The 12,334-nt window shown below is 42.1% G+C and overlaps 1 protein-coding gene and 1 pseudogene across 3 annotated transcripts in view; one reads left to right on the top strand and one right to left on the bottom strand.

The window, feature by feature from the left end:
• LOC147028892 (partitioning defective 3 homolog) overlaps positions 1–12,334 on the top strand; it is a 336,652-nt gene that overhangs the window by 225,026 nt on the left and 99,292 nt on the right. The gene's annotated exons all lie outside the window — the stretch shown is intronic.
• On the bottom strand, positions 4,924–8,306 carry LOC147028893 (uncharacterized; annotated as a pseudogene).

Raw genomic sequence — 12,334 nt, forward strand, 5'->3', positions numbered from 1 at the left:
TTTTATTCTTGCTGAGAGCAAGGTAAAGGAAGTTCTCCTTCTCGTGGGGGAAGGATGAGAGGGTGGAATGGAGGGAGGGAAAGCCAAAGTGTTTTATGGTCACAAGCCATGTCTATCATGCTGATAACACTGAACAACAAAAATTTTTTACTGGAGATGTGTAAAGTGATTTAGACTAATTTGGGTACGCTGATTTCAAAAATCATAACCGTTTTGCTGTATCACGTCAGGATTTTCAGTAACAGAAATATTCCCATTGCCTAGAAGTCAGGATTTCAATGAAATTTACAAAAATTCATTTATTTCATCATGAATGCTTCAAAATTATAGAAATTACAGAAAAACTCCACTAGAATGTAATTAAAAATGCTTTAGGCATTTGGCTTTGCGTTTGTGCTGCTCTGTGTCAGTTTCACGATGCAGGAACCAGCAGAAATCGCCCATCATGTTCGGGTTGTGCCGCCCTTGGTAACGCGTCTCCATGAGTGAAATCTCTTGGTGGAATCGCTCGCCGTGCTCGTCCGAGACTGCTCCCAAGTTGTCAGGGAAGAAGTTCAGGTGCTGGTGTAGGAAATGGATTTTCAGGGACATCCTGGAGCCAAGTTTCCTGAAGGACTCCAGCAGCTGCTGCACTATTTCCTCATAGTTGTCCGCGTGCTCGTTCCCCAAGAAGTTGTCCGTCACAGCTTTGAAACTCCTCCACGCTGCCAGCTCTTTGGGGTTTAGAGTTGTCGGAAAAGTTTCGTCCTTCATAATCTGTCGGATTTGCGGTCCAACAAAGACACCAGCCTTGATCTTGGCCTCCGACAAGGTGTTGCCAAACTTTTCCTTGAGGTATAAAAACCCACGCCCATTCAGATCCATTGCCCGTACAAAACTTTTCATCAAGCCGAGCTTTATGTGGAGTGGTGGAAGGAAAACCTTGGCTGGGTCGACAAGGGCGACATGCTTCATGTTGTGTCGACCAGGTACATGCTCTTTTCGCTCTTCCCAATCTTTCTTCGTCCAGTGATTCTTGTCGTCTCTGCTATCCCAGAGACAAAGGAAGCACATGTATTTCGTGTAGCCTGACTGCAGCCCTAACAACAGCGCCACCACTTTCAAGTCTCCGCAGATGTGCCAGTTGAAGTCATTGTACTTGATGGAATCAAGCAGCTGCCGCATAGTCTCATAGGTCTCTGTCATGCCGAACGCGTGAGCCAGTGGGACTGATGGTTTCTCGTTGCCATTGTGGAGCAAAACAGCCTTCAAGCTGTTCTTCCCCGAGTCGATGAAGAGGCGCCAGTCTGCAGGATCGTGATCACACCCAAGTTCTTTCAACAGACCGTTGATGTCACTGCAGAATGTCATCGTGTCTTCCATCTCAAAGAACTCAGCCATGTCTCTGTGACGTGCTCTGAACAAGGATATCTTGGTGTTAGGTTCAAGTAGATTCCACTGCTGCAGCCTTGATCCAAGCAGCTCTGCCTTCGCCTTTGACAGCGAGAGATCTCTTACAAGATCATTTAAGTCTCCCTGGTTCAGAAGTTGTGATTCTTGAGTGTCGGGTTCAAAAGGTTCATCATCACCATCCTCTTCACCACTGCTTACAGCTATGTTCTGATCAGCTGGAGGTGTTGGAACGGGGTTCTCGTCATCATGAAGCACAGGTTTACGAGCAGAGACTATGTGATAGTCAGCATACTTGATGTGACCTTTATTCTTCTTGTTGAAGCCGGCGATGCTTGTGCAGCAGAAATAACAATCATCATGATGATTCTGCGGCTCACGCCATATCATGGGCACCGCAAATGGCATGCTCGCGCGCTTGCCCACCAACCACTGAGTCAAGGTTGTGTGACAGCTTGTGCAGCAGATGTGTGGTGCCCAGCTCTATTCTTGGTCCCCCACCTTACACCCGAAGTAGTGAAAGTAGGCGGCCTTCATTTTCACTGCTGTAGATATACTTCGCTGTTGATCTTTTTTGGTATACCGACCACAGACATAACAGAAGTTGTCAGGATGATTGGTACAGGAACGCCTACTCATCTTTATCTGAAAGAAAGAAATATAACACAAGTTAACAACAATTGTACGAAATAGATATGTTAAAGACATATGTAAATTTAATTGAAATCCTGACTTCTAGGCAATGGGAATATTTCTGTTCCTGAAAATCCTGACGTGATACAGCAAAACGGTTATGATTTTTGAAATCAGCGTACCCAAATTAGTCTTAATCACTTTACACATCTCCAGTAAAAAAAAATTTTTGAAATTTGTTGTTCAGTGTAATCAGACTTTTAAAAAAAAATTCAGTTCCAACTCTGTTAAGCAATCAAATTCAAGTGTGTGTTGTATAATCGACCTTTCTGGTGCTGTGATTCCTCCACCGTAGAGTTTCCCTCAGCTTGTACTCTGTGCTTGGTAGAGGAATTATCATTGCACCACCCGAACCAAAAGATGGGTTTTAATTCACCAGAGGTGAGATCAAAACTACCACTTTACACTGGCTTTAACAATGGGGATGAAATTCAGGAGGTTTACTGCTACAAAAGTCACCATGACCATGGAGCTTGATGAGTGTAGCTTATGATGTCAAAGCGTACTGTTTAGCAAGGATAGGGAATTTAGGGATTTTCACATGTGACCACTGTACTCAGACTTTTTCACTTTTACGTATCGTGGACAGAATCAGTCGTGCAATTGTAATGGGTTCTAGTAAATGTGGATATACTCTCTTCTGATGGCTCCTCTACCTTCATGGATTGTCCATATAATGATAAGGCAAGCAGGCATGAACGCTCGTTCTTGAAAACGTGAAAACGAATCCAAATTAGATGACTGGGATTTTGCTTTCCTACCGATGGTTTAACTGCCAAGATTGGTGGTTCATCATGTTAAGTGTAATGGTGGTTACTAGGTTTGGTGGGGTTTCGGGAGACATTCAGGTGATTTGTAAAAGCAAAATGCAGCAACATCTTCTTTGTGAGTGGGATATGATTTTTCATAGCCAATATCACCCGGCGCAAGTGTCTCAGGAAAATAATGGGTGGCAAGGGACTTTTGGATGTCCACCTCGACCTGGATTGGTCCATATAGTCCTCACATGGAATTGTTTGTTCATTCCCCATTCATGCATTCTTTTGGGTCGCCAAAATAGGTGACGCTTATTATCAGTAATTCTGTCTGTTTGTTTGGATGTTTGTTCGTTTGTCATCACCATAATTAGTACTAAACGTGGGCGGATTTTGACCAAACTCGGGTGGTAGGTGCATCTTATGACCTCGTGCTTCGGAAATTGTGATGGTTGCTAGGGACGCTTTGGTACCCGAGCAACAACCAAAAAACCTTCAAAATCGGTACCGTTCACACGAAATCTATTCCGAAAGCCATTATCCCACATAGGGTTATGAAATTTGGCACGAATGATCTACAGGTGATGTTCTATCAAATATATTCCGGTTTTTGTGATATATGGAATACTTTACCTGCAGCGCCCCCGACAATTAGGGTATGCGCGAAAATTGGCGAAAATTGAAGGCTCCCTTGCGACCAGGTGAGTGCATCGATACGAATGAAACTTTGCAGGTTCATGGTACACAATGAGTACTATAACTTTGTCTCAAGACATATTGACTGATTTCGCTTAGGTCAGGGGTCAAAGGTCAATTAGTGCAAAAATCGATAATATGCGAGAGCTGGGTTTGCCTTCGCGCCAAAATGCTACTCCTCCTTGGGTTATGGTCGGATGGTCATAAAAATTCATACTAATCGTCTGGAATACATTGTGCACAAACGATCGAGCCGGATTTTCGATTTTGATCTTTGTTCACCCACAGCACCCCCTCGAACTTTGGGGATTTCCGATTTCAAACCGCATTTTCGGTACTTTTCATTCAAATGGATACCGAGTAGTTATCAGTAGATGGAACTGGATGAGATTTGATTGGCATAATCTTAAGGTGATTCCCTATCCACTATATGACATCCATTTTGCTCTATATCTTATAGTTTCCATGCTCGGCGACCCATCGCCGTCTACCGGCTTGTATTTTAATTACTTTCGGAAATATTTTCGAATATTCAATTTGTATTGTTTTGTCATGTAACGATTCGGCCATAGTACTGGAAAAGTTCTACTTACATTTATTAACAAATTTCACCAATCAAAATTCTACTTGCATTTGTTGGATATTTGATGCAACAAGCGAATAGACAGGGCAAACCCAAGGAAAAACTAACATTTTTTCCAGTCAAGGTTTTCTCAGTGGATTCATCATCCTGAACCATATCATTTGATATTAGCTTGGGGGCCCACCCAGAATTTTGCCTCAAATTCAAGATGGCAGCCAAAATCCAAAATTGTCGCCAAAATTACCTTTCGGAGATTCATACTGCCTCGTAGTGTTTCCTGTGAAGGTTTTTTCAGTGGTTCTGTCATCCTGAACATGTATCCTTTGAGATTAGCTTGGGAGCCACCCAGGATTTGGACTAAAATCCAAGATGGCCACCAAAAATCAAAATGGCTGCAACAATTAAATTAATTAGGTTTATATTGCCTTATTTTTTTTTTGTTTTTTTGTATACCTTGGTTGAGGCTCGTATGAGAGCTAACACACAACTCACAGCAAGGAGGCATGAGACAAGAGGGGCGGGAGTGGAAGGGACAAAACAGTAGGGAACAGACACATTAGGTGAACTGTGGAAGGGAGAGGGATGGGGATGGGACGGGGAACATGGCGAAGAGAAGATGGACATTACAGGGACTTTCAGGAAGGAAAGCAGGAGAATTGAAGGAAGTGGGCTTGGGTGGATTATCAGGGGTAGAAAAGATCGAGGATTTGGATGGGGGAAGATAAGAGGTGGTGGTGAACAGCTGTTTTGAAAGCCTGGAGGGAAGAATGGGAAAGAATAGAGTGAGGAAGTTTATTCCAAAGGTGGGAAAAAAGAGGAATGAAAGAGTGAAGATGAGCAGTGATTCGTGATTTTGGTAGTTTTACCAGAAGGGGGTTGTTGGCGGACCTTGAGCGCCCTGTGGAAATGTGGTGGGGACAAATCGCAGAGAGAGCAGGGGGGGGCAAGGCTGGAGAGGAGTCGGTAGAAGACAGAAAGACCACCGACCAACCTGCGGTGATTGAGTGAGAGGCCCAAAGACTCAGCTTCATTGCGGGAGATGCCAATGATCTTAAATGCCTTATAGTTTATCCTGTCAAAATTTTCTCAGCAGTTCCGGCATACTGGACCTATAGCCTTTAAAATTAGCTTGAGGCTCACCCAGGATTTGACCTCAAATCCAAGATGGCCACGAAAACACAAAATGGCCACCAAAATTACCTCAAAATTGAATTAATAAGGGTTCTCTTTTCCTGTTAAATTAACTTTTTTGTACCTAATATGGGGTTTATAATGGTACCGGAAATTGATTTTGGGGTTTAGAATACTCAACCGAGCTTTATCATCATGTAAATATGACATTCTCACTCAAAACAGGCCACAAAATGTAAATTGAGATAGTATTAAATGCATTGTCTGGTCATCCTACAGTTCAATTCACCAACAAAATGGGCGACACAAACACATAATTAAGATAGAACTGCAAGTCCAGAGTTAATGTTCATTCGCTATTATCCAAGTCAATGTCCGTCTGTGAGTCAGATGAGTGGACTGCTCTAATACTGCCAGAAGAGGTAGCCGACTGCTCTTCAATGCTGTCGCTGACACTTCCAGTACTCTCGTCTCCTCCTGTGCTGTCGTCTCCTTTGTCCTCACTATGGCTGGGTCTCGTTCTTCTCTTCTTCTTTGGGAGCTGGGCCGTGTCTCTCATATCTTCTGTGTCTGCATCATAATTAATGTCACCTGTATGATCGGAAATGATTTGAACGCTTTGTCAAATTGATTTCGATAATATAAGGCTGTGAATTTTATTATGAAATGACAAAGAACAAGTTTGAAACAGCAAATGGAAACCTTGCGTAGCTTTACTCCAAATAAATGTATATTTACCTGGTGTTAACTACCTTCTGCTGCTCATCATCGAAAGGCTTGGTGGGAATTGGGGGCAGGTGAACCATATTGGCCGAATACCATCTTCCGTTTCTTCCCAACCTCTGTGTTTGATGGAAGGATACTCAATGTCTTGTTTCAGACATTGATACCAGATGAAAGCTTGTAAATCGCTCCTCTTGAGGTGTTCATTGGTGCTACTCTCATCTGGCAAGATACTTTAACTGGATTTCACTTTCTGCCTGTCGTACATGCTGTTCCTTGTTCTCACATACTCTTCATGATCACTTCCAGCATACATGCAGGTTCTAAAAAAGGTCTTAGCATCGGCGATGTCTTCAACTGAAGTGTGCGATGTGCCAAGTTGCGAGAGGAGTTGGAACTTTCCCAGTTTCTTCATCTTCTTCAGTGGTTTTACTTTATCAACACCAAATGGAAAAGAGGTTGTATCACACCCTGTAATGCTGTGATAGGCAGGAAGTGCTTAACACATTTCGTCACCAAATCGGTCAGTTAGAGCTTTGACGCTAACATACCTCGCGTGGTCAATCTTCATCATCCAGTCTTGTAATGGTTTAATGACAGAATAAGCATAGGTCAGGAGAACAAAGACATCTGTATCTGTCGCCCTGACAATTACAGGATCTGTTGACTTGGATACATGGAGGATGAGTCTGGTGTCAGCTTCGTGGTGGTTGCAGGAGTCGAGCATCTCGATTTTGAGTTGCGTTATTAACCAGGTATTATCTTCCTCTGTCACAGTTAGTGGAACTTTCAGCTTGGATCTCACAGCATCGGTCTTGTAGTAATCGACAAGAAATCTAATCAGTTCTGTCTTATTTTCTGAGTTTCGCAGAAACGAGTCCCAATCTTTCCCTTTAGGCATGTCCTGTTCAGAGCTTGTGATGTGAGTTCTTCTTCCAGGTGTGCCACGGTGTGGCTGTACTGCATGAATCAACTATGATTCCCAGTTGCTGCGGTTTGGAGTCACTTGCTGGCACGCAAAATTTCAACAGGGCCGCTGCATATTTTCCCCAAGTTTGCTGAGCAGGAACAGATTTTGCAGCAGCCATTCCATCTACAAGCCAATTTCCTTCATGTGGCGGGGTCTCACGGACTGATTCAGACTCTTCTATGAGGTATTTTCTCAATGCTGCTTTTGAACCTTGTCTCAAATCTCTCTCTGGTGTGGCTAGAGCTCGTGGGACAGTAGTCAAGGGATGTGAATGTGCCTCTTCTGGAGATGTTGCTTTGCCTACCAGTAACCCGAAGGCCTGTCTGTCTCCTTTCAGGATATTAACAACTTTTGGGTCTTTCTTGGCCTTCTCCATCCCGGTTTTGATCTTGAGCTTGGTAATCTTGTCGAAGAAATTGACTCGTTCTTCCCCACTGGCTTTGAGTCTCAAGTCAACAAATTCTCTATATTTCTGTTCTCCAGCTTCTGTGGATGACATCAATCCTCTTACATCATCACAATCGATTTCCACACCAGTCTTCATATGACGAGCGGGAACATTCAGGAATGGGTCGAAGTATTTGTCAAGCTGAAGTACTAGATTATGAACCATATTTTCATGGTGTATTCGGACCGCTATTGTGGTCTTCTTGTGGGCTGAGGAGGTGATGATATTTAGCCTTTCCTTCAGTGTAGCTCTGATCTTAGCGATGATATGACTGGTCTTGACGAATGTGTCTCTTGTGCTCTCATTGATACTGTATCCACCTTGCATTGGACCACCTCTGACCTTCACTTCTCGGTTGATTGTGGTCTCAGTTATCAAATCCCCATGGATTGGAGAGAAGTGCTCACAAGACAATGGCACACCATCCGGAAATTTCTCCCTCCCCCAGGTCCCATAATTATCGCACAGCCCCTAAACCCTGCTTTCAAAGAACGGAACATTCTGGGGGACAAATAAGACGAAATATCAATTTTGAGGTAATTTTTGGCAGCCATTTTGGTTTTTCGTGGCCATCTTGCATTTGAGGCCAAATCCTGGGTGCCCTCCAAGCCAATAACAAAGTACATAGGTTTGGAATGGCGGAACCACTGAGAAAACTTTGACAGGAAAACCTAAGAGGTAGTTTGAATATAATTAAGATGATTTTGACGGCCATTTTGGCGGCTATCTTGCATTTGAGGTCAAATCCTGGGTGGCCCTCAAGCTAATTTTAAAGGCTATAGGTCCAGTATGCCGGAACTGCTGAGAAAAATTTGACAGGAAAAACGATAAGGCAGTATAAACCTAATTAATTTAATTTTTGCAGCCATTTTGATTTTTTTGTGGCCATCTTGGATTTTAGGCTAAATCCTGGGTGGCTCCCAAGCTAATCTCAAAGGATATATGTTCAGGATGACAGAACCACTGAAAAAACCTTCACAGGAAACACTACGAGGCAGTATGAATCTCCTAAAGGTAATTTTGGCAGCAATTTTGGATTTTGACCGCCATCTTGAATTTGAGGCAAAATTCTGGGTGGGTCCCAAGCTAATATCAAATAGTTTGGGTTCAGGATGATGAATCCACTGAGAAAACCTTGACTGGAAAAAATGTTAGTTTTTCCTTGGGTTTGCCCTGTCGAAAATGGAAGACCAAGGAGGAACCCTTGATGATGATGGTCATTCGAATGAAACTAACAAATTGCACACAACTGTCTCACCATTCTTGTACAGCGAGATGGGCAGCATTAACTTTTATCAGTGACACTTTGGCACCCATCCTAAGTTTTCTGTAGGCATTTAAGAGTCAACCATTTAGTGTAGATCACCTTCATTTGACAAGACCATGCATGTTGTACAGATTATCACATATCTGGGTGGTAAGTGAACCAGCTGGGTTTTACTTACAATTCACTTAGACTCCAATGGGCATACCGGTTAGTGTTGGCCCTAAGTCTGGGAGGTCGTCTGTTCTATTGTGATCCGAGCTAAGTCGTACCAAAAACTTTTTACAATGTTACATCCTGCTTCCTTGCTTAATGTTCAGAATTTAGAGGGTAGAGCATGAATATATATATATACCCCCGGGGATGGTATCTATGGGACGGAGGAAATTTTTCCTTAATTGCTCCGCCAAGTGAAGAGTAAAGCGACAACGGAGGACGTCGTACATCAGCCATACCCAGAGTGGCCCGGGAAGTTGCGTTACTTCCCCCTAACTCAGCAGCTATGTTTGTCTCAAGTCAAGTCCGGTGTTATCTCTTGTTGGTTGTTATCTCCATTTCTGGGTTTCAGGAGGTTGGAGGGAGTTCTCCTCTCGAGCTCAAAATCTCCACCTCCTATTTTTTGGTAAAGGATCATGATTCATGAACCAAACTGTGAAGTTTTGTTCTCATAGCCTCATTCCAAGGACTCTTTTCAGAATCTTCACTGAACCTCTGACAGCCTCAAATTGAAGCTCATTTGGAGTGATATTACCTGGAATGATTTTTAAGTACTCATTCAGGGTTTTCTTTATCATTCCTGTAGCCCTAACTATCACTGGTACAATATCAGTTTTCTTCAATTTCCAAGTCCTCTTGACCTCATTTTTCAGATCCTGGTATTTGTTCATTTTCCTCATTTCTGTAGCAGTTAGTCCAAAGTCATTTGGAACTGAAGCCTCGATCAACAATGCTGACTTTTCCTTTTTGTGTTTCATCACCATGTCTGGATGTTTGCTTTGTTTGCAATGTCCACACTTGACGAGATCATCTTGTCATACATGAGCATTATACAATATGTTCATTTTCAAGGAACGGATCTGGTTTGTGTTTCCATGATTGTTCTGGGACCAGGATGTTGAAATGTTTACAGATATGCCAGTGGATTACTGGACAGACACTGTCATGCCTTTCTGTGTACAGCTGTTTTGACATGAGTTTTTTACATCCTGAAATTAGATGACTGGTACTTTCTGTTTCTACCCCACAAAACCTGCATTTGTTTGGCTCAATCCCATCATTTTCTTCAATGCATTAGTATCGTGTCCTTGGTCTTGGGCATTGATGAAGACTCGTTCTCCATCCCAACTAATTTGACCTCTTCTTAACCACTCCAACGAGCCTTCCTTGTCGATCCCTGTCCTGTCGAGCTCTTTTTAAAATCTTCCTGCTCTTTTGTCATTCTCCCATTTTTCAGAGTATATCTGCTGATATTTATTTTTGTAGTTGTCCTCTTGTTTTTTGTTTTGTTTTGCAATCATAGGGGTTGTGTTTGTTTCTGTTTCGTTTTCCTGTGTAGTATCCATCACTTGCACCTGTTTTTCGAAGTTTATTGTTAAATGGATGAAGGAACCCTTTTCTGGTTTGTTGTTTTCTCATGTACACATCTCATCCGATAGTCTGTTGAGCTTTTCACATATTCCGCTTGTCCGACACACGATGTTCTGTGCACTTGGTTAAGCTCCATCAAACCACTTCCTCCTTCTCGTCTTGGTAAGTACAACCTCGGTATGCATTGGGTTTTTGTAGAATATCTTGTGAATAGTTTGATGTTTCCCAGTTTTGGTGTCTAAGTTGTTGCTCTCCAACAGTGGCCAGTTCATAATTGCATGGTTATATATATATTTAAACCAACTGCAAGTTGGTTTAAACCTTTGGTTTTGTTTCTTGGAGAGAGGGATGGCTTCAGAATTAGTCTTATTCTGCGTAGGTACTCTTTGCTGATTATTTTATGCATTTTTTTATGTTATACCTGGGGTCCTTCTTCTCTTTGGAGCTATTTGTAGGATACTTGGGCTTTCTCGTTCCTGTATTGTTTTCCTTTGATCGATTGAGATATCTGTTGTTTTTGTTTTTCCTTGTACAAATGTGCATTCAGCATATTTGTCCAGACCAAACTCCATTTGACTGTCCTCTGAGTACTGCTTTACTAGCTTCAGTTGATCTGCCAATTCCTTATCATTTGGTGCGAAGTTATTATGATTTTTTTTTTTTTAAGATCATCCATGTACAATTGGTGTGTTACCTTTCTTGTTTATTTGGGCATTTTTCTGTTGTATGTCAGATTGTATCCGTGTCTTTGTTCATTGATGAGGTTACTCGGTGGATCCAGAGTCAGGCAAAAGAGGACAGGGGAAACACTGTCTCTCGCAGTTTGTCTGCATGTGTGGGGGGTTATTTGTGTTGCAGCTCCTCCATGAGCCTTTGACTTTAACAAAAAGGTATTTAACATTCCAGAAGGTTGAAATCCAAATCTATTTCACGGTTCCACTGTCTTAACTGGATCTATATCCACAGCTTCTGGGATGCTATTCCTGCATCCTCAACTCTTGGCTACTCTTTCTCTGTCTTAGCTATTTACTCATTTTTTTTTCATCCTCATTTCTTGGCTACTGGTCTTTTTCTCAGAATGTTAGCTGTCTTTCCTTCAAATAAAGAAGATTTTGCAGCCACTTTAATTTTTCTAATGATACCCCTACTTCTCTCACTCGCAAACCACCAGGAGGTAGGTTCTTCTGCTGTACCACATGAAGGCAGTGTTAAGCCATTCACACCAAAAATGCTGCCATTGAAATACCGGCATTGGTATTTTTTTTGAAAGCGATGACGGCATTGGTTTTAGCTGCCATTCTCATCAAAACGATGCCAGTAAGTTGGTGGGAAAATGCCGGCATTTTTCCGAAAGCTGGTGCGATGTGAATGGGGCCTTATTGTAATGCAGGTGTCGATAAATAAACTATAACATGGTTAATTGTTTTGTTTGTAGCCTGTTCTGAACGTTTTCATTTATTTATTTTTGGCCTTCTAAAGAGCGACATTTGCACATCGTTTCATCTGAATATTGTTTTTACCACTGATACTATGCTTGCGGTTGAGTCGTGCAATTCCAAGGTTGGTTTTAATGACCTGGACCTTGTGTGTTGCCTTTCATGGTGGAATGCACAGGGTTTCAGAATTCCGGAATCTTAGGAATTTTTTTTTTTTTGAGATGATGCCTTTGAGGTGTATAGGATGTCGTGGACTGGTATTATGGTCCCCACGTAGTCCGGATTTAGTGCCACTTGACTTTTTTCTTTGGGCACACCTGAAATCAATGGTTTATACCTCTAGGCCATGTATGACTAAAGATCTAAAGGATGAAATCAGAAACGAATTTCTAAAATCGGTGTCGATGTTAAATGTTCAAAAAAAAAACTTTCATACAAGAATTGATATATGCATGCATGTCAATGGCTCGCAATTTGAGCGATTATTTAATAAAATTGTAAAATAAGTCTGGGAAGCTTCCGGACTTTTGAAACACCCTGTGTAACAAATCGCTGCGTTAAATCCGTGAACATGCAAAAGGAAGGAAAACAAATAAATATTTATGGAAAAAATGTTTTCAATTGACTTTGTAGGGTCGATGTCCCACAGGGAGTGAGCA

This window comes from Eptatretus burgeri, chromosome 4, assembly GCF_056783735.1.
Source record: "Eptatretus burgeri isolate ZD-2024b chromosome 4, Ebu_testis_v1, whole genome shotgun sequence".
Taxonomy (NCBI): domain Eukaryota; kingdom Metazoa; phylum Chordata; class Myxini; order Myxiniformes; family Myxinidae; genus Eptatretus; species Eptatretus burgeri.